General features: G+C 34.6%; 1 long non-coding RNA gene across 1 annotated transcript in view; it reads right to left on the bottom strand.

The window, feature by feature from the left end:
* Window positions 1–12897: 12897 nt before the first annotated feature.
* Window positions 12898–23011, bottom strand: part of LOC123380039 — a 192733-nt gene continuing 182619 nt past the window's right edge. Inside the window, exon 3 of the long non-coding RNA XR_006585285.1 lies at window positions 12898–14925. This is a non-coding gene — a long non-coding RNA (uncharacterized LOC123380039). The remainder of the gene's footprint in view (window positions 14926–23011) is intronic.

Below are 23011 nucleotides of genomic sequence, written 5' to 3'. Positions count from 1 at the left end.
AATGTATTTCTTGATTTCAGAGCAGGCTGAGCTTCTCTAATGGATTACCTCCCCCTCATCCAGACCCTTTTCTATACTCTTTATAAGGAAATGCCAGCCAGCTGGAACAGCAGGGCAACAAGTACAGCTGGGAATTCCTGGCCCACAGGTGTCCATTCTCACATTTGATAGCTTGCCAATATCAAAGCTAGATTTGTTGAGGGGATCCCCACAGTTGTTTCACAGAAAGAAAATCATCCACTGGCACTAATAGTAATAATCCCCTCTTCCATATCTGACTTAGTACTTGAGCTAGAGCCACAGGACCTTTTCCCCACCAAGATTGAACCAGTATCAAGTTCTCCATCCTTTTAACAAGTGGGTGGCAGACTGTCAGGATGGGAATTAGACGGGTACAGGTGGCACCACCTGCTTGAAATGCTTTTCAGTATTTTGTGTTTTCATTATTGCTACGCACCACTGTACTGTTCTTTCTTTTCTTGCCAATAACCACAGTGCCATTTGTTTCAGCTTAAACTCAAACTCGGATTTTGGATAAAAAGAAAATGAAAGAATTTTTTTCAATTGAGTATATGGAACAAGTTTAGAGAAAAAGTAATTATTTTGTGTATAAGGGAAATACAATCTAACCTAATATAATTAGAAAGTGCATAGATTCATTAGTAGGTAGATAAGAAGTGATATTATTGATGATTCTCTAGGAACTATCTTTGCTTGTTGGGTTAGCTGAGATACAAAAATCAGTAAACTTTGTATCCTAAAGAATATGTACTGATACAAAATTCAAATATAAATTCTATAAATTAATAAGGATGAACTCCTAACTCATCCATATTTTATTCTGATTAGTGCCTTAGACATTATTTCTTTTAGAGTTATTAATTATCTTTGTGTTTCAGCTAAGCTTTAAACAGACAAATAGACTGGCATTTGCTGGGTTGATGAGATGGGGTGAAATTTCACTGCACCATCTTGAGTGAGACAGCAGACAACACAGAAAGTGATTACTAACTAGAAGCAAAGGATGATACGGTTTAATCAAACTTTAATCTGGGGGCACCTGGGTGGCTCAGTCGGCCGAACGACCCTTGGTTTCAACTCAGCTCATGATCTCACGGTATGTGACATCGAGCCCTGTGTTGGGCTCTGTGCTGACAGCATGAAGCCTGCTTGGGATTCTCTCTCTTCTTCTTTCTCAGTCCCTCTCCTGTTGTCTCTCTCTCTCTCTCTCTCAAAATAAATAAATACACTTAAAAAAAAAAAACTTTATTCTGAGGTAAAAGTATCAGGGTAATGACTTTAAAAGAAGTGTTTTCAAACTGCCTAAAGATCATCTGCAGTGGTTAAGAGGCTTTGGAGTAAGATGAACTATCCACAGCACTGAGTTTACTAAATGAATCTCAACATATGGCATAAAGACTATTACTTAAGTTTGCTTGTTAAATTTATTTATTTATTTGTTTGTTTTTACAGTCATGAAAGATAAAGCACATTGAAACAGCAACATTGTGAATTTAATAAAAGAACCATTTATAAATCTGTGGGCAGGATAAGGAAATGAACAAGGAATAATGCCATCCCGAGCATAAGATCTGAATGGACAAGGAGAGGGGGGGATTACCGGAATCTAAAAAGAGTAATTACAAAACAAGAAGAACCAACAGTATATGTGGACTTAAATAGGGGGATAAAACTACAGTCAATGCAAAACTCGTGCCTCTTACTGACCTAACCCAACCAAAAGTCAGAAGCAAGGGACTCCTATAATGAAGTCCATAAAGTTTGGTCTCCCAAAGAAACAAGCAAGGAGTCAAAAGGTAGAGATCTGGAAGGGAAAACTGAAAATATCCAGTACAATTCATACATTTTCTCTGTGAAACCTATTCTTTTTCTTTTTTCAGATTATGGCAGTGTAATGCTAGCTCACATTTTATTTATTGTGTTTTCATAAAGTCATGAAAGAATGAGTGGAAAATGAAAAAAAAACAGCAAATAATGAAAAGAAAGATAGGCATATAAAACATTACTACTATAGACCCTGCTTCTGTACTTGGCCACGAGGTCCAAGTTGATAATTATAGATTGTTTGGTTTGTTTTTATTTTTTCAGCACATATTCCAGGCTCTCCTTAGCTTTAGCCATGCTCTTGACTAGATGGTGTCCTTCCCACGTTGGAGTAAGCCAAACCTTAAATTTTCCAGAATCTGAGCCCCTGATGGGTGGTCTTAGTTTTATTGAGTTATAACTTTTCTCTGATCAGGAATACTAGGCCAGGGAGCTCTAAGGGGTGCCTTAGTAGATCCTCCTTATCTCAATTGTATAGCTGAAACCCATTAATCCCTACTGATGATTAGTATCACCCTTCCGAACCAATCTTTTGGTTAAACATAGCCAAAATGGCCAGAGGGAGACCTCAACTCCCAATTTATCTGACCTATTATGATGTTCCCTGATAGGACAATTCCTCCCCCAAGTAGTAGAATATTTAAACACCACAAGTCCAAAGTGTCAGAGAAGATAAGCAAAGCGGTTTCCAGGGGGTAATTTAGTGAAATTATAAACAGCCAATCTTTTCTTCCTCAGAACAACAAAGTGAGTATTTGAGACAATTACCATCACATATCAACCACAAGTTTATGGCATAAGCACATCCAGCATGAAAACGTTTTGCCGTCTCAGGGTGTTTTCTCCTAGCTGGTACCACAACTAAGTTATCAGCAGGCTATTCATTCTCTCAGAGCTGCTCCTCTTGAGTGATGAAAACTAGCTCCAACTGAAAATTCCAGATAACTCTGTAGGAGAGCCCATTGTTGCATTTCCTTTGTGTAAAATGAATCATCTGATGAGAAGCAATGTTTTATGGAATATAATGGTGACAGGTAAGGCATTCCTAAAATCCTTGAATGACTATTCTGGCAGAAATACTACCAAAAATGGAGGAAAAAAAAAACTGTTCCAATAAAAGATGTCAATCATTAAACCCTTCCACAAAAGATAGGACTTAATGTAATTTACCTACCACTAGTAGATGGTGACCTGTTAGGGGCTGAGGATTGCTCTCTGATGTTGGCAGATTGAAAACTCAACTGGAAAGAGAAGCCAGAACACTCTTGGTGAGAGGAAGTCCATGTTGTTGAGCCAATCCCTGTCTCCATGGGCCTTTCCTACATAAGCCTTTAATCAAGGGAAAGAGGCTGATAAACAACCCTAGGATAGATTATCTTGTCTACCTGCTTAATGAGAACTTCTTAGTGAATGGCCTCTGGTGGGCATTTGGTGAAAATTTTAGATCTTCATACTGTTGCCAACTCTGAGAGATCCAGCTACATATTTCTAACCTGACTTAGTTACTCAGCTTCAATCCTGTTTTATCAGCCATCTAATCTATTAGCCATTATAAGTTAGTATCAATCTGAACCTTAGGCCATCTCTTCTACATTAAGTGGACCACTAAAAATGTCTAAAGTTCTTCTCACCAGGAAGGTTTCCCTTTACCATTGTCTTTCAAGGCTATTCCTAATGATGTTGTACTGATGCTATATGTCAATTCTCTTTTAGGTATTGAGGAAAAAGCCAAAAGAGACAAAGCCCCTGCCTGTGTGGACCCAATAGATTAGGGCAAAAGTTCCCAAACTGTCTTGGTTCATAGAACACTTAAGTTTCTTAGTAATTTTTTGCAGCATCCCCAGGCCAAAAGAAATACTTTAAGCAGTTCTATTTATTAAGTATTCATACCTAAACAACTTATTTATGTCCTAACATGTTATTTAAAATAATAATATGCATACATTGAAAAAATACTTTACTACATTACTTAATAACCATAATTAATTAATAAACTATAATAGGAAGTATGTAGCTATTGAGCACTGCTCAAACTTTGGAATTACATTGGAATATACTACCCTGGGAGTTCACCATTGAACAAGATGGCAGAACCCCCGCCCACATGGGCCAGATAGCCCACTTTCTCTGCTTTCTGTCTTCCATACAAAAGGGGTGTTTCCCCTCCTCATCTTTATAATTTTATTAGTGTTTATTTATTATTGAGAGCGAGAGAGACAGAGAGAGAGAGGGAGACACAGAATCCGAAGCAGGCTCCAGTCTCTGACCTGTCAGCACAGAGCCCAACATGGGGCTCAAACTCACAGACCCCAAGATCATGACCTGAGCTGAAGTCCAACATGCAACAGTCAGAACCACACAGGTGCCCCCCAACTTTTTTTGATGTTTTTTTTTATTTCTGAGAGAGAGACAGACAGATAGATAGATCACAAGTGGGGAAGGGGTCAAGAGAGAGGGAGACACAGTATCCGAAGCAGACTCCAGGCTCCAAGCTGTCAGTACAGAGCCCGATGCGGGGCTCGAACTCAACCTGAGCCGAAGTTGGATGGTTAACTGACTGATCCATCCAGGCACCCACCTTCTCATCTTTTTTAAGGTGGTAAAAAACACGTAACATGAGATCTACCCTCTTAATAATTTTTAAGTGTACAGCACAGTATTGTTAACTATAAGCACAATGTTATACAACAGATCTCTAGAACTTTATTTTGCATAACTGATCTCTAGACTCATTGAACATCAACTCCCCATTTCTCTCTCACCCTAGCCACTGGCCACCTCCATTCTACTCTTTTTCTATGGGTTTAACTACTTTAAATACATTATAGAGGTGGAATTAATATGTAATATTTGTCCTTTTGTGATTAGCTTCTTTCACTTAGCATAATATACTCAATGTTTATCCATATTGTTCCAAATGGCAGAATTTCCTTCATTCTTAACTCTGAATAATCCTCTCTCTCTCTCTCTCTCTCTCTCTCTCTCTCTCTCTCTCTCTCTATATATATATATATATATATATATATATATATGAGAATAAATAAACATTGAAAAAAAATTTTAAAGCATATTTTGTCTGATATAAGTATGGCCACCCCAATCTTTTTTGGTTGCCATTTGCATAGAATACCTTTGTCCATCGTTTCATTTTCAGCTTATGCACATTCTAAAATTTAAAGTGAGTCTGTTATAGACAACATATACTTGGATATAGCTACTCTATGTCCTTTGATTGGGGAGTTTAATCCATTCACATTGAAGTAATTATTGATAGGGAAGAAGTTATTATTGCCATTTTCTTCATTTTTTTTCTGTCTTATAGACTTATTGTCTCTCTTTTCCTTTGCTCTCTTCCTTTGTGTTTCATTGATATTTTTAGTAACACGCTTTGATTACTTTCTCATTTTGTTCATATATCTTTATAGGTATTTTCTTTGTAGTTACCATAGGCTTTTTTTGGGGGGGAAGAGAAAAATAATAACATCCAAAATTTATTGTCCAACAACACAGACAGCATCAGCAGCTAAAACTACAGGCCTTTCTCCACAGATCATACATTCACAAGGCATTATTTGCTTAACAGTAAGAAAGCCTCTGGTGTGTTCTCTGTAACAATATCCACTTCACAGTGTAAACAGGTACTGGTATTGTGTTCCACTTACAATTCCAGGAGGAAAGGCACAACATGGCAAAAAAACCCACTTTTTTCCATAGGATTTATATAACACATTGTATAGTTATAATAATCTCTTTTGAGCTGACAACACCTTAATTTCAATCACATACAAATACACTATACTTTTTCATCTCCTCCAACACTTAATGTTACTGATGTCACAGGTTATATCTTTTTATACTGTGTATCCATGAACATATTTTAGTTATATTTTTTATACTTTTGTCTTTTAACTTCTATCTGATTATTAAAAGTGATTTATGCAACATCATTATAGGATTATGGTATTCTGTATTTGTCTATAGTCTTGCCTTTGCCAGCAACCTTTATACTTTCATACAGCTTCGTGTTCCTGTTTAGAATCTTGAAAGACTACTATTAACATTTCTTGTAAGGCAAGTCTAGTGGTGAAAATCTCCCTCATTTTTTGCTTATCTGAGAACATTTTTGCTTTCTTTCATTTTTGAAGGATAGTTTTGCCAGATACAGTATTCTTGGTTGGTAGACTTTTTTTTTTTCTTTCAGCACTTTGATTATATCATGTCACTCTCTTTTGACCTGCCAGGTTTCTGCTGAGAGATCCACTGATAGAATAACGGTGGTTCTTCATACTTGGTGAGTCACTTTTCTCTTGCTGCTTAAAATAATTCTCAGTCTTTGATTTTTGACATGACTATAATATGTCTCAGTGTAGATGAATATTGGAGTTTTAAGACTCTCTAAAAACAAACATGATGGCATATGTTTGAGAGTGGTTATGAGAGCAAGCTGAATGGGTGTGGATATAGAACTGGGCATACATGTGAGGTGAAGGTAAAGTTTATTTGTTATTGGCGTAAGCAATTAAAAATTATTTTAATTTAAATGTTCATCATCAAAGCCATCTGATCTCTTCTGTGGTTTGAGTACATTGCCATTTTCTATGGTGACAGTTCATCATCTAAATATCCATTTCTTCTTTGGGGCACCTGGGTGGCTCAGTCGGTTGAGCGGCCGACTTTGGCTCAGGTCACGATCTCGCAGTCCGTGGGTTCGAGCCCCGCGTCGGGCTCTGTGCTGACAGCTCGGAGCCTGGAGCCTGCTTCGGATTCTGTGTCTCCCTTTCTCTCTGCCCCTCCCCCGTTCATGCTCTGTCTCTCTCTGTCTCAAAAATAAGTAAACATTAAAAAAAAAATTTAAAAAAAATAAAAAATAAATAAATATCCATTTCTTCAAATCGGATAGATACATTTTTTTTTACTCTCAATCTCTGTAACAGATACACTTCAAAACCATATGTTATGCTGGTTGGTATTCCACTGAAATGCCATTTAGTTCCAAAATATAATACATCTGGAAGAACATCTCATGGAAATTATTACAATTAATAACTTCTACTAGATTAAGAAAAAAAATTGTTCAAATGCCACAGTACAGTATCTATTACCATCCAACTTTCTGCTCCCCCTGCATTTTGATTTTGTCTTCCTGAACAGAATTGTACAATCGTTTCTGTACCCTGGACTTCTGTCTTGCTATGACTATTCACTACAATTTCAGAGCTCTTCCTTTAGAAAAAATGCAAACCAATCCAAGGTGCTGTGCAATACGTTTTATGGCAACTATAAAAATTTCTTAAAAATAAATAACAGCAAGTAAATTTAGATAATGAAAATGCATTTGAGATAATTGATTTGATAACTTGTACAGCCCAAACCTGACATTTTTATTCTCATCTTCATTTTGCTTTTAAGGAGATTTCCATTCCTTGACATGTTTATTATTTTGACACTTAGCCAGTTTTGTCAAAGCGTTTTCACTCCAAGGAGCCTAAACTAAGCAAATAAATATTATGCTATTTAAAATATCTTAGCTTTACTTAGAAAACTAGCATACTGACAAGTGATTGTTCATACACTGAATCTCTCAACAGAAACCTGCCACTTTCATTAATAAATTTAAGACTACACTTCCAAGCTTGTTAATAGAAAAAAAAATCTTAACTTACGAAGTAGTGACTGGTTTTCACTGCCTTTCACACGACCCTCTATGTGAGTTGTCCTTTTGGTGCCAACTTTGAAAGATTGAGGTTTGATTTTATTAAGAGCATAAAAAAAGTAACATTCAAAATATTTAACCACAAACCATCAGAAAAGACGTGGGCCATTGTCTGGCCTATAACTGTGTCAGACATTATTCTTTACTTGCTGGATTGGGAGAGGTATTGTGAGGGGTTAGTTGGGGTATCAAGTTCACTCAAGGATTCAAGATAACAATTACTCATTAACGGGCATGAAAATATCTCAATAACTGAACCATCACTGAGTCAGTATGCACCAAGTAGTTATCAACTAAAACAGCATTTGTTCTCCTACATCTCCATGGACTGACTAGCCTTAATTGTAAAACTCGGTCCTTCGTATGATTGCAGAAAGAAATCAAGCACAACGAAAACATTATACTTTATATTGAAGATTTGTAAGTCATAAGAAGGGGTCACACTTCTTAGCACATTAACACTTATTTCACGTAACATTTATATTCAACCTGCCTCTAGCCAAAGAATCCTCCTTATTTCCCTACTCCCTAGTTCCATTTGACCTCAAAGGAGGCAGAGAGGGTTTTTGTTTGTTTGTTTGTTTGTTTGTTTTCCTGAACATTCTCCTCTTCCCATAAATTAGGATTTCTCAACATTTGCACTATTGGCATGTTGGACCAGATAATACTTTGCTATGGGTGAAGTATGTATAAGGGCAGTGTCTTGGCCTCAACTCAACAGTTTCCAGTAGCATAACCCTCCCAAGTTGTCACAATCAAAAATTTCTCCAGACATTGCTAAATGTTCCCCAAGGGGCAAAATTGCTTCCAAGGAGAAAAACTGCTCTAACTCTAGTACTTATTTCTTTTTTTTTAAATTTTTTAATGTTATTTATTTTTGAGAGAGACAGAGACAGAATGCAAGTTAGGGGCAGAGAGAGAGGGAGACAGAATCGGAAGCAGGCTCTAGGCTCTGAGCTGTCAGCACAGAGCCCAATGCGGGGCTCAAACTCACGAGCTGTGAGATCATGACCTGAGCTGAAGTCAGACACTCAACCTACTGAGCCACCCAGGTGCCCCTCTAGTACTTATTTCTTATTTAGAACAATTTAACCGTCCTATTCCAGGGGTGTCTGGGTGGCTCAGTCAGTTGAGCATCTGACTTTTGATTTTGGCTCAGGTCATGATCCCATGGTTTCAAGTTTGAGCCCTGTGTCAGGCTCTTGTGTTGATGGCATGGAGCCTGCTTGGGATTCTCTCTCTCCCTCTCTCTCTCTGCCCCTCCCCCATTCACACTGTCTCTCTCTCTCTCTCTCTCTCTCTCTCTCTCTCTCTCTTTCAAGAAAAATAAACTTCAAAAAAAAAGATAAAAAATAAAAGCTACTGTTCCAGTGCCTTTAAACTTCCACACATATATATATCTTTGAGTCAGTCATAAAACAAAGGACACGTGCTCCTAAGAGGGTAGTGAAGGGAATTCTATTCTGTTTTTGTTCAGAGGGTATCCTTAGGACTAGATAAACAGCTTGAATCTGATGGATGTTCAGTGAGACTATGAGCTTCATTATTGCAAGTAGCTTATGTGTTGTGTGTGTGCTTTGTTAAAAAGGATTTTATGGATAAAACACAATCTGTTACTGCACTGTATATAAAATCTTTGTCCTGACAAGGTCTAAATGAAAATCAATCCTAAATATAATGTCTTTAGTGTAGAATCTCTTCTTGGTTTGAAAAATTCTCAGGAGGAGAGAAGTTAGGATTAGCATGCCATTTGACGGCTGCTTTGATATTCTCACTTTCTGCTTAATCATCTTTTACTCTTGTTGATCTGTTACTTATATTACTCTCTTTATCCAAGTCATATGTAGGTGTCATTAATTGTAATGCTTAGTACCAATTCTAAGATCTTGCGTATTTTCCAACTAAGCTGAGATCAGTATGAGAAACTCCTCTTAAACCATGTCCTACTTTTGTATAGTAAGTTATCTGTACGTTTTAATATGATTTGTTTCAGTAAAATTCTCTTTTAGCCAAATCAGATTTCCTAAGAAAATACTCTCCCCAAAAACAATCAATCACTGGCACACGTATAAAGAAGTTAAAATTGTATTTGATTTTCTGGGCCTCTGACAATTGCAGAAATTAAGATTAATGGAGATGACATAATTTGTTAATTATTTCATGATTAATTAAACTATCAGAAATATTGTTTTAACAACTATTTACAGAATACACCTTCACAAAGAAATTCATTGCATTATATTTTATAATTTTTAAGAGTAGTATCTTAATTTACAAGTAAATTTATGAAACACTGAGATACATATTAGCTTTTATATTCCAAGAACTTCAAAATCATTTCTTGGAAAAGTAAATAGAAATTCTATTTCTAGAAAAAAATGAATCATGAGATTTCTAGATAAGCTGTTAATTAATTTCTTAATATTTCATTAGTACATATAGTTAAAATGCTTGATACTGGAACACATAAGTATCAGTAAATACTCCCTACTTAAAATAACATGTAAATTTCCTGCTGCTGGTTTTCATGACAAGGTTGGCATAGAAAATATATCAAACTTCAAAAGCATATAAAACATTACTTTGGAATATTTTACTACACCACACTTTCTTGTTATCTCTATATAAATATGCATTTATGTTCTGCCATTAATTTTTGTGAGAGTCAGCTTTGCCAGTGAAAACTCTAGAACCATTCATTGCCAGAATTCTCTCTTATGGGAGACTCAATTGCAGAAATATAAATATATAATATAATATAAAAAAAGATAAAGTTCTTTCCCCCCACCCCCATCCCGCAGTCTATTACACAGAAAAGAATTGAAAGCACAGGTATAAACTCTATGGAAGCATCACCACTGATTTTACTCCTAATATGTTCTTAACTCTTGGCTTTTTTTTTCTTGGCAAAATTAGAGGATAAAATATTTTTAATTTAAATAAATCTCTTAATGTGAAGTCTTCCCCTAAGGAGAATTCTAATCGGGAAAATGTAGTAAGAATAGCACTAAAGATAAGTATGCCTTTCCAATAAAATCTAAACATTAAAAAATGCTGATGACAGTATAGACAAATATTCTACAAGTAACAAAAATTGATTTATATAAACAAGTAAAAAGAAATATTTTTAAACAAAAGTCAGTTTAAATTAATCATTTTCTATCAGATTTGTCTTTACTTTTGACTAGCTGTGTGGCCCCATTAAAGGCTATTTTTCTGCTTTAATGCTAATGGATTTTACACAAACTAGTGAAATATCGTCCCCTACTGTTCAATTCTGATAGACCAGTTAAAAGCAAACTCTGTTTCAGCCTATCAAAAATATTGGCTACCCCTGAGATCTCTGTGTGGACGCTAGATTGCAAAGAATAGAATTCTTTCTAGTGGTTCTATTCACATAGCTATTAAACTATTTTCAATTAATTAACTCAAGGCATTCTCTAATTGAGTGAAATACTGACATTTTGGATAAGATTAACTATAAAACAAAGAAAAGATATATGTTATTTTACCTATCCTTCTTATTATGAAGGAATACTATATTTATTTAGTAAATAAGTGAATCATTTCCTTTAAAATATTATATCCCCATTTATAATTACTTCATTAAATGGTATACTTCTAAAACTAGCTTTTCTCTCAACAAAGCTTATCACTCTTGGATCATTTTTTTTATTTAAAATTCAGAAGGCATGATTTATTTATAATATAAGCAATATTTCATTATAGCTGCCGGCATTTGATGCATTTTTGTAAAGGAGAGAGGTTTTATTTTTTTAAATACGCACATGCTTAAAAGCCATTTACCTTCATTTTTACCTTTATTTGGATATTATTTTTACATGTTTTGGACGTTAGACTTATAGTTATCTATAGGGCATTAATACTGGTAGCTTAAAGATAAATAACTAAAACAATGATGTCTATTTGAATATATATTAAATTGCAAAAATTAATGAAAGTAGCCATTACAAAGTAACACCTGCCGAGGGTTAAGGGGTTTGTCTTCTTATAGTTACTAAATGACCACACTTTCACCAGTTTTTCAAACACTTAGCTGTAAGAAAAGAAGAGAATATGCTTTGAACTGATTTATTTTTTAAGCAAAATACCTTTAAAATCAAAGATAATGCCCTTTCTGCTTCTGCTCTGACAACTGAAAGAACAATAAAGTTTACCTTATTTAAAAATTGACATCCCCACCATTATTGAAACTATGAGGGAATATGGCTATAAGTCGCAGAGACAGAAATCCAGAATTCAAAGCCACGAGTGTCAGTTTATAGTATTTCGTTCATACAAGGAAGAATATTAAGAGTTCAGCTGAGATCATTTAAAAAATGTGGACTAAGATATTGGTGTATGGAAAAAGGGACAACTAAAAAGCAATTTCTATGAGAAGATATATAGTAGTTAAATGGGTAGGAAAGTTGATAGATACACCAACCCATCCTCATAGACTAGGTATATATCTCATTTTCATATTTATAAATTCCACAAATATCAATGTAGATATGGCCTGTAGAATCTGTCATCACTGATGTAGGAGCAAGATCCTCAGTGTTTGGTGTTATGCTTAGCTCCTTAAGAATTTCAAACATCAACCCTAGTCCCCCGGTCACCTCTCTCTGTGGGGTTAAGTCATCAATTACTATCTGTCAAACATAACTTACCTACACTGAAAAGATGTTCCCTCCTTGTTTTAGAGTATATATTATGACGATTAAGACCATGGACTTTTCAAAAAACATGTCTACAAGGATATCTATTGAAAAATGTCCACTGAAGCATTTTAATTTATAAGGAAACTGAGATAGACTGTGGTTCATGCACAGGCAAGTGGTTAGATAAATCCTGCAACACACATGAATGAAGTACATGGGACATTCCTGGTGCAGGAATTATTTATTCAATATACACCTGTCAAATTAGAAAATAAATTCTTAAAAATATGAGTAAAATATTATGTTGATTATATTTGTAAACATATTTTCTATCCACACGTAGAATAAAATTATACAGAAATTATTTTTTTATGATACCTTTGCTGCTATACCTACTCTACCAAGAGAAAGAGCAAAGAAAAAAACAAAACAAAAACAAAACATCAACTCAAGAAGCAGAAAAAACTCTAATAAGAAACCAAAATTGGGCAGAGGACTCCATCAGAAGCAACCTTAAAACTGAGTCCTTTATTTTAAGGTATAATTTACACATTTGCCCAAATTCTACATTAAACTTCATTTTAAAGTAGAATAGATAGACAGATGATAGATAGATAGATAGATAGATAGATAGATAGATAGATAGATAGACAGATAGATAGATAGGCAGGCAGATAGGCAGACAGATAGGGAGAGAGACAAACTGACTCTCGAATCACTGACTGTTGGATTTCTTCTTCTGTTTGAATCCCCAAAAGATAAGAAACTTTCAGACCAGTGTTCTTGAGAAGCATCTCATGCCAGTATTAACTAAAGGGTTATTAGTAATACATCTTTCAACACAAACTTCCTTCTCTTTCAGTCAGGACCAGTTTATCTCCATAATGAGTCAAGTCAGTGAAATGAGTGTATACAATGGAGAATTTTGAGGGTTAGGCTGCCACTTTGTTATTTAAAGTAAGCTACATTCCCATAAATTCTTGCCGAGTTCAAAAAGAACTTTATTTATTCCTCTGTGACCTTTAGTCAAAGTGTGCATAATGCTGTTTCCTGTACAAGAACCACCTGTACAGATAAGCGTTGATATATGTTCATGATCATTTGGCAAAGTATTAGTCAAAGGCCTGTTGTGTTTTTCTCACCTCATGGATAGGGACTACATTTGTAATACTACTTAAATTAAAGGCCCAGAAAAGATTCTAACAAGATGTATATTCTTTCTTTGTAAAAGGTACATTTATACCAAGTATACTACATACATTTAAACAAATGTCATCATCTTTCTCATAAAAGTATAAAAAACAGATATAGTAACACTGACTCAATTATTATTATCAAATGTACTGTAAAGTCCCCCATAAGTAGATCAATATATTTACAGCTCATGTATTTTATGGATATACAATATATTAGGTAGCCTGGTCCATTTGATTTTGTTGGAAAGAGTAGGATACAGGTAATTAGAGCTGTGAATTAATCATCTTAATAGCCCATTTTTTTACACAAATATACTGTTGTTTGGCCACAGATTCTGGCCCAAGTAATGTATTCTACCTATGTAGGCCTTTCATTCCATGGGAGTCTAGGAGAGACTGTTGATAATTTATCATGGCTTATCATCACTATTGAAAAGAACAGAAACCCTGTTGTATCATTCACTGCATAGTCATCTGTAATCAGGATACTTCCAACCTCTTCAATCTCATCTAGTGTTTCAATTCCTTCCATGTGTCAAGGAATCTCTTGAAGCTTTCTGTTGCACCTGCCACTGCTTCTGCACACAGTGTCATCCCCAAGGTCTTTACTCAGCTGGCCCCTTCTCATCTTTCAGAAAAAGGACATGCCCTCTCTGGTGCTGACTCATGCTAAGTAAACTTCTGCCATATATCAATACCCCCCACCCTCCAATACGCTCTATCATAACACCCTGTTTGCTTTGTCTCACTCTCCAAAATCTACAATTTGCTTTCTTATCATGTATTTCCTTATTTATTAACTGTCTTCTCCACTTGAGCATAAGCTCTCTATGGTATGTTTAGGTTCCTTCATGACGTCTGGCAAATTGTAGCTACTCAATAAATGGAAGAAGCAAACTGCTCTTTGTATTTAACACAGAGGAACATGTAAAGTATATAAGAGGACTGCATTAAAGAAAAAGAGGACTGCTTTGAGTAATTCTACTGAGTACTATCTGCAACTGGGGATTCTAAAAGGGAAATGTGGAAAAAAGAGAACATTTTCTCCCAGGTGAATGGATATTTGCACTATTGCCATAAAGATGCCAACCAAGGTAAAGTGACAGAGACTCAGTTGGATCCAGAATTGTTAACAAGACATAAAAGAGAGCTAGAGTGATGTGGCGTTAATAGCAAGGCAGACATTATGAGGAAGTAAGTTTGAATCCCAAATTTGAATTGGGCTGTAAAGTAGTCTAAAAACTAGGCAGAGACACATAATATGGCTGAGTTCTGGAAGTGAAAACTAACATTTCAAAGTAAAAAGATATGATAACATCTTAATCTAATTAATGTCCGGATAGGCTACTAACCTGAAAGAGGTCCACAGGATTCGTTTTCATAAATGGTATGCCATGGCTTTCAAAGTGGGTAGTTAAAGTCTCATTGTTAAATATGCAGTATTAGGCACTGTGAAGTTTCTCTGAAGTCCTAACTTTATAAATATGTGTGCTGTTTAACAAGAACACTGAAAAAAAAAAAAAAAAGGAGCTTGAACTCATGGGAACAGCATGCTCGGTAACCAGACAGAACCACGGCAAAGAAGGTAAGAGAAAAGGTGAGGAGGTAAGGCAAAACAAACCAAGCAATTAAGATGCTTTCAGCAGTGGCACCCTAAGTAAATTACACAATTGCAGACACAGCTCAAGTGTGTAGTTGGGCAGTTTTCAATGTCTCAAACCGATCCTCAGGATGTAGAACAACAGTGACGATTCAGAGCTCACAATTTTGCACTGCTTTTCTTTAAAATGGGAGCTTTTCACCCAAACCTGAAGGAGAGGAGAAAAATTATTTTCTCCTATGAAAGTACCAAAGAAATACGGGTAAACAGATTCAAAATTTCAAAATATAATTTTCTTCACTTTGTAAAATGATTATACCCTGAGATAATAACATAGACTCTTCCTTCTACTTTGAAAATGAACATTCAGAATTGTGCCTAATTTGGAGCACATAAATGCATGTATGGGTGTAAACTGTCCTTTTAATATGTGAAATTGTATCTTTCTTATGTTTATTTCCTTATTCACCCCAATATAACTCCATGCAGAAATGTAACTGCTGTAGCCTTTTTATTCACATTTAAGGTTCCTGCTGGTAATTCCTTCTAGCTTCTTTGAGAATGACTGAAATAGTAATAAATAATACAGCAATATTTTTCAATTAATCAAAAAATCATTTTGTAACTCTTATTACTGTTATCTGTTCTTTTTATATGACATCAAAACAAGCAGATAAAAAACACATTCCTTTATTTCAATGTTAGTTATAAGCAGAAGCATTGGATGCTGACTTAACCTCTATGTGCCTCAGTTGCCTCATCTATAAAGTAGATAGAATAACAATATCTACTTGACAGGGCTGTTGTGAAGACTAAGTGACTTAAACTTTGTCAAATATTTAGAATAGTACCTGCCACACAGTAAGCATTCCATAAATATTATTTATTACATATTTATTAATGTTAATCTTAAAAGAGATTGGAAATTAATCTGGCTCTTTTTTATACAATTTCTGAAATGTCAATTTGCTTGGGCATTGGGTGGAAATAAAGTTAAGATTCACATAACTGTGCTCAGGTCAACAATTAGTAGGTTTCACTTGTATAGTCAGATTCTAAGTTGGCACTATTCTGTGTTTCTAATTCTCTCTAAATGTGATCAAGGTTTTCCTTTCTCATTTAGCATACTACTAAGCATCAAATAGATTAGCTTTTCACCCAGTGGTACATTGAGAATCTTCAACTTTATGAAGGACTTCTCCTAATGCAGTCCACTATAGTCTTCTTCAGCCTACTAATTGACAGACAGTAGGAAGCAGTCCACTTACATTGCTATTTCTTTCCCTCGATGTGATGCAATAAAAGAGTTTCTCAATAACTCTGAGCACTCATGATGCCTCTAAATTGAGAACTAAAAGAACCTTCCGAAAGACTTCTTACATTACATACAAAATAATTTTGTGTTCTTACTGTTCTTTTTCATTGAGGTTCTTGTATTTTCAACACCATGCTTTGTTTTCTATAAAACAATTTTCATAAAATAGTTTCATAAAATGTTTTCTATAAAACAAACTAATTGTTGTTTAGATGCATTTTAAGGAGTCTCCAAAAATTGAAGAAAGATCCAAACAGAATTGTTTTCCCACAGTTTCTCTCCATTCTAGTCCTCACTTTACTAAAATGTGTCTTCTCTTGATTTTAGGATAAATTAAATTAAATTCAGTATTTCATGATATCAATCATAGAGTTAAAGTAGTGCATTCCTCTACATTCCACTTAAAACTCTGGCATTAGGAATAGTATTACTGTTACATATACTTATACAAACTAACATTTACTGGTTATTTATTGTGTTAAGCATATTATATGCAGAAACTTTTTAATCCTCCTAACAACCGTGTAAGGTATGATTGTTTTGTGCTTATTTTGCATATGAGAAACGAAGGCACAAAATAATTAAGGAACTTGCTTATAATCCCAGAGCATGTAATTAAGGGGCCAGAATTGAATCCAGGAGGTCTGCATCTAGAGTCTAGACTAGGATTCACTTTACCAATCAAATATTATAGTAATAATATATATTATAATCAATATAGAGGAAAGGTCAGTATTCACTGAACTAAGTGATGTATAGGTTACCAGTTTCTCAGCAGTGAAATCTAAGATAGAATTATGATGGCCAAAGTCAAATTTAACTTTCCTAAAGGACACTCTTTATGTATTTACTGGTATCATTTTGATGTCTGGACTTACTATATTTGTGGAAAATTGAACTATACAAAATAAAAGTAAGAAAAATAATAATTTAGTTATATTAAACTATAAAATTACTAGGAAACTAAAAGATTCAAAACATTATCCTCCCTGCTAAATTGATTCATATTATCATGGGTATATGTGGCAAACCATATATCATTGTCCCTAAATTATTCAACAACACAGATTGAGCCTAAGTTTTCTAGACAAAAATGTGATATTAACTGATACTGAGCATTTGAAAAATAGACACCATTTTCACGGGGATTTAAAAGGTTCCTTGAGTCTACTGCTGTCTTTATTAATTAGTAGAGAAAACCCCAGTTTAGCTAAACTTTTCCTCTACAGTCTCAACATTCTTGTCATACGTTATTAACCTGTTTACTTTCTAGTGTTGGAACTGAAAGGTTTAAATTCTCAGTCTATCCAATTTAAAAGGTTGATATAATCTACATCTTATAACGCAGCCCTATAATTGACTGAAGTTATAAAGTTGACAATAATGAAAAATGGTAAGAATAGAAATCTGACTCTGACATACTAAGACAATCTCATAAATGTGTGGAATAGAGTAATCTCCATTTACCCTTGGGAAATAGTCAGTCCAACCTCTATAATATAAGTGCCAGAGAAAATTTCACCATCATGCAGTAGGCTGCTTGTTTCAGAGTCAAGAATGAAAATTTCTAGTGAAATCACCCTGTAAACATTTATAAATTCAGCAGCTGGCTGGTTGATAATGCTCTTTCTTGATCCAGTATTGCAATTGGATCACTTGTGGGGCTTTATACACACAAAGACGTAAGAGACACCCTTCCAGATCTAGATCTAGTAGCATTTGTTTGTTGCACTTCTCTGAAAGTAAGATGAGGAGAATTATTAAAAGCTCTATAAGAGGTTATGAGATTTGGTGGCTTTTCATACATGTGAGTTCCACTAGCTTATGCTTATTTCATTGTAGTTCTACTGTCTTAGTTTTGGATTCATAACGCCATATGAGAAGTGGTATCTTGATTATACTCTCATGATTCCAACAGCTAGATATATTATTATTGAAGTTGGTTGACATGCAATGTTATATTAGTTTCAGGTGTACAACACAGTGATTCAGCAATTCTGTACATAGTCAATGCTCACCATAAGTGTAGTCACCATGTGAAGCTATTACAATATTACTGACTATATCCCTATGCTGTACTTTTGAACTCTATGACTTGTTTATTTTATAACTGGAAATTGGTAACTCTAGACTTTTCACAGGTAAGGTCCATCAAACTATCTCCTAATTATTTCCCTTTGAGAAGACCTTGCTTCTCTAGGGTTAGATTTAAGAAAAAAGCAATACACTTAATAAATCTATAAACTCAAACATAAGCAAAAAAGTTTGTTGCATATTTGAAATAATCCTTAAATTTCTGCTTTAGTGCTTTCTACTTCAGTCCTAAAATTTATACTTAGTTCCTTGTTGATTCATATTTTGCCTCTTTTTTTAAAAGCTCGGATGTCTTATTTGCTTGACAACAGCAGATAAAAGCAGCAATCTAAGGGAGGAAGAAAGGTTTAGTATCAAAGGACTCTGAGAAAAGGTGGAATTTGACATATAAAAGAATTATGTTATTTTTTTCACATTATTTTTGTTTTATAAAAACAGAGAGGGGGACAAAACAGAGAGACTCATAAATATGGAGAACAAACTGAGGGTTGATGGAGGGGTTGTGGGAGGAGGGGGTGGGCTAAATGGGTAAGGGGCACTAAGGAATCTACTCCTGAAATCATTGTTGCACTATATGCTAACTAATTTGGATGTAAATTTTAAAAAATTAAAAATAAAATTAACAAAAATAAAATGAAGAAAAGAGAAGTGTAGAACTGACCTCCCTAAATCTGTTTTTATTAATGCTTTTAAGCTTTTTGAAAGTGCAAAGTGAAAATAATTATTACACATTTCTAAGTATGAGTGTTCAACACTGTTTTATCCAAAAACTCTGACTCTGTGTTCTAAATCGTTTCACTATTGTGATTGTCTTTTGTTCTTTCTTCCTATAAATCTAGTTGTGTTTTTATTTAAATTTAGGCAACTTTCTTTATCCAGAAAATAAAAATTAAAAGCTGTATATTTTTGTAAAATAAAAAAAAATTTAAAAATTAAAAAAAAAAAGAATGATACTTTGGCTTTAAAGGTTGCAGAAGAAAACAGTAAGGGGAAACACCAACTCTAATAACACAGAGTATGATTAAATATGCTTATAATGATTCAAAGTCAACAAGAACAAATGAACTTAGTTTTAGTATTTTCCATAAAAGAAAACAGAAACTTAAAGCAAATTTTAGAAAGAGCCCATGAAAAATGATATCTTAAAGCCATCATTCATACAAGAGAAATTTAGTGGTATAAGTATAGAAAGAGTTATAGAAAGAGTTATGCACTAATGAAGTGAACTTATGAAGTGTTTTACTTAAATACTTTATACCTTAACAGCCATTCTCTGATTCATTTAGTTTTTCTTTCACAAATATTTACTGAGCACTACTGTGACAGATTTTCGATTAGGTATTGAGGTAGGCCAAAGTGAACACAACATCCTAAGGGGGAGTAAAATATTAACCAAATAAACACAAATAGAGTAACAATGAAACTGTGGTAAATGACAACAAAGAGAGATATACTGTTCTCTAAGAGTGATAAGGAGCAAGTAGCTCCATTGGGAAAGTAAGAAAGGACTCCTTGGAAAACGTAGAAACTAACTATGGATGATAACAGGAAGTGGAAAGAAAGTTCTCTGAGGTACAGAGAAGAGCATTTCAGACAGTCCAAGGGCCTGTGGTTAGAGGGCACAAGAATGCAAAGAAGAAACATCAGCAAGAGTTGAATTATACCAAAAGAAAATCAATAGGTTATATACTATAAAAGCATATGTATTTAAATTGAATAAAACAAATATCAAAGCACCAAATTCAGTGCTAGTGTAACTCTGAAAAATGAACAACCTTGATCATTTTACTTTTTTGTAATGAAGTCACTTTAAGTCTAAGTAAATGTAAATCTTGAAAAAAAAAATTAATCCTGTAAGTTAGGATCCCATCCTAACATTTGTAGCACTGCAAAGCCAGTAGCCTACATAATGTTTTCTACAGGATGACTCAAACCCCTCAAACAAAACAGATCTAAAACTGAACTTTTAAACATATACCATCCAAGTATCATGCACTTCTGTTTTTCTTTCTCAGTGAATGGTACTCCCATTTATCTAGATTTTTCAAGCCAGAAAGCTAGCTATCATCATTTATACATAGTCAATGACAAATAGCATGAAATTATTCAATAAATTTATTTTACTCATGTTGTATCATAGGTACCACATTTGTGAAAAAAATAAAACATAAAAAAATGGTGGTGCAAAATAGTCAAAGGAATAAGTAAATATAATGTATATTTATTTTAAAACATAAAGCAGGGACATATTCCAGGTTATCAGTCTTAACACACATCAAAATTCTAACATCTAAAACAAAGTATTTATATTTTATACATACATTCATCTTCACCAGATCATGATGAAGGGGTTTGGGCATGAAAACTAAATGTTTAATTCAGATTGAAATTCAGTCTCATTGAATAATTAAATAATGCCTTTACTTTTGCTCACTTTAACTGGAAAAAGAAATCTATAACAGTAACATATTTCTAATCTTCTTACTTTTTCTCTTTCCCTTCCCAAGATGGCATGTAGGTCTAGGTAGTAGGGATACAGATTACTCAATATCATATTAAAGGAAAAGATTCACAGTCTCTTGGTTCCTGGGGTGGATGGAAACAATTTATTTTTTACCTGAGTGTCGTCTGCATGCTTGTTTGTTGTGCCTCTGTTTTGGGTATGTATCATGGGGTATCTCTCTAGGCTTGGGTTTGGTACAATTGCATGCCCTTGTAGAAACCTCTTACTTTGGCCTTCATTGGTGATCAAGATGGCTCTTGGTTCTCTTTGGAGTTACACTGGCCCTGATGCAGAAGGTGTACCATACTCAGCTGACTTCATCCCTTCTGTAGTGGCCCCTTCTGTTAGTTTCTAACACAGACTTCCAGCCACTCTGGGCCCAGTCTTAACAATCCCTGGAGTTTTAGGAAGAAGAATCCAAAGCAGCTCAATACTGATAAATCAAGGCACATTATTGTCTGTTCTGACTCTTAGTATTCTGAGCTTCCTCCTAGAGTCCTCAGTAGGGACAGAGCAGGAGTGAGGTAGGCTTTCATTTTAGTGATACTTCCTTTCTGATTTATCCTCATTTCCAACTTCAACACCATAATTAAATCATAACAGGCAATGGTAGTAATTTTCTCTACATACCTGGAGAATTCTAGGGCTGAATTCTCAAGACTTGACCCTCAATAAACTAAAGGAAATGTAATAGATATTGGAAAATCTCCTAATACATTGGCCTTACTTACAAGAATTCTGTCTTACTGTTTTAGTCTATTTTGTAGATGGTAAATTTGCTCATTTATGGTTGCTCAATAATTATCTGTTAAACCTCTCATTTTACATGGATTAAATTTCCTAAAATTGCCTATATTCTTGACTAGATCAGACTCATACTGGATCAGATATCTAGAATCAAATAGAAACCAATGTCATGTATTTAGAAAGACAATAAAGGAAAGCATATTATTTTCTTCAAAATATCCACATTACAATCTAGTTTCAATAAATTAATGAGACATTTTATTACTATTTTTTCTATCATTTCATATTTGCTTAGGTGTACAGTTCCTATTGGTCCCAAAAGATTATTTGTATCTTATGACAGGCTAAGGTCATATCTTATAATTCACTTAGATTCCTTATAATTTTGAGAACACTTTAATCTCTAGTAATTAGAGATTCTCTAAAAATAACAAAAGTATTTTTTTAAAAAGAATAACTTCAGCTTTTATAGATTTTGGTAAAGTGTTGTTTGATCAACATTCCTCCAATATATATAATTATATATATTATGCTATCTACTTGGCCATTTAAGTGCAACTTTCACAAATTTGTTCACATCTCCCTTTTATCCTCACACTTTGTTGGTTGCTTTCCCACAATGACTCTGGCCTTGGCTATGAGACTTACAAACCTGACACAGTTTGACAAATATGATATGGGGCAGTGAATATAAAAAGCCCTTACCCATTGGGATGAGCCTTTGTACTGCTCTGAAAATCTACCATCATCCGAATACTTGCCTAGCCTGCTAGAGGTTATGAAACTTTGTTGACGGGGACCCCAGTCATCCCGAATGTCACAGCCAAAGACATTAGAAACCAGCCATTCCATAGATAACCAGTCAGCTACTGAGAGAAGTATGAGTGAGCCCAGCTGAGATTAACCAAGTCATATCTAGACCAGAAGAATGGTCCAAAAAGGGCCAGCCCAGATCACCATTCTACAAAATTGTAAAATAAGTAAATGGCTATATTTTACATTTTGATTTATTTTTGACTAAGAGAGAGAGAGAGCACACAAGCAGGGAAGGGGCAGAGGGGGCAGAAGATCTGAAGTGGGCTCTACGCTGACAGGAGTGAGCTCGATGCAGGGCTCGAACTCATGAACCATAAAATCATGACCTGAGCCAAAGTTGAACACTCAATCAACTGAGCCTCCCAGGTGCACCTCAACAGCTATATTTTAAATCGCTAGCTCTGAGGTAAGTTTTATGGCAGCAAAAACTAACTATATCTCACATATGACTTACATTGTTGTTTAAATTTTTCTTTAAACCAGGTCTGTGTTTATTTATTTTTTTTTAATTTTTTTTC

Source organism: Felis catus, chromosome A1 (assembly GCF_018350175.1).
Source record: "Felis catus isolate Fca126 chromosome A1, F.catus_Fca126_mat1.0, whole genome shotgun sequence".
Lineage (NCBI taxonomy): Eukaryota > Metazoa > Chordata > Mammalia > Carnivora > Felidae > Felis > Felis catus.
Note: the sequence above shows the minus strand (reverse complement) of the source record. Positions and strands in the feature narration are given on the sequence as shown.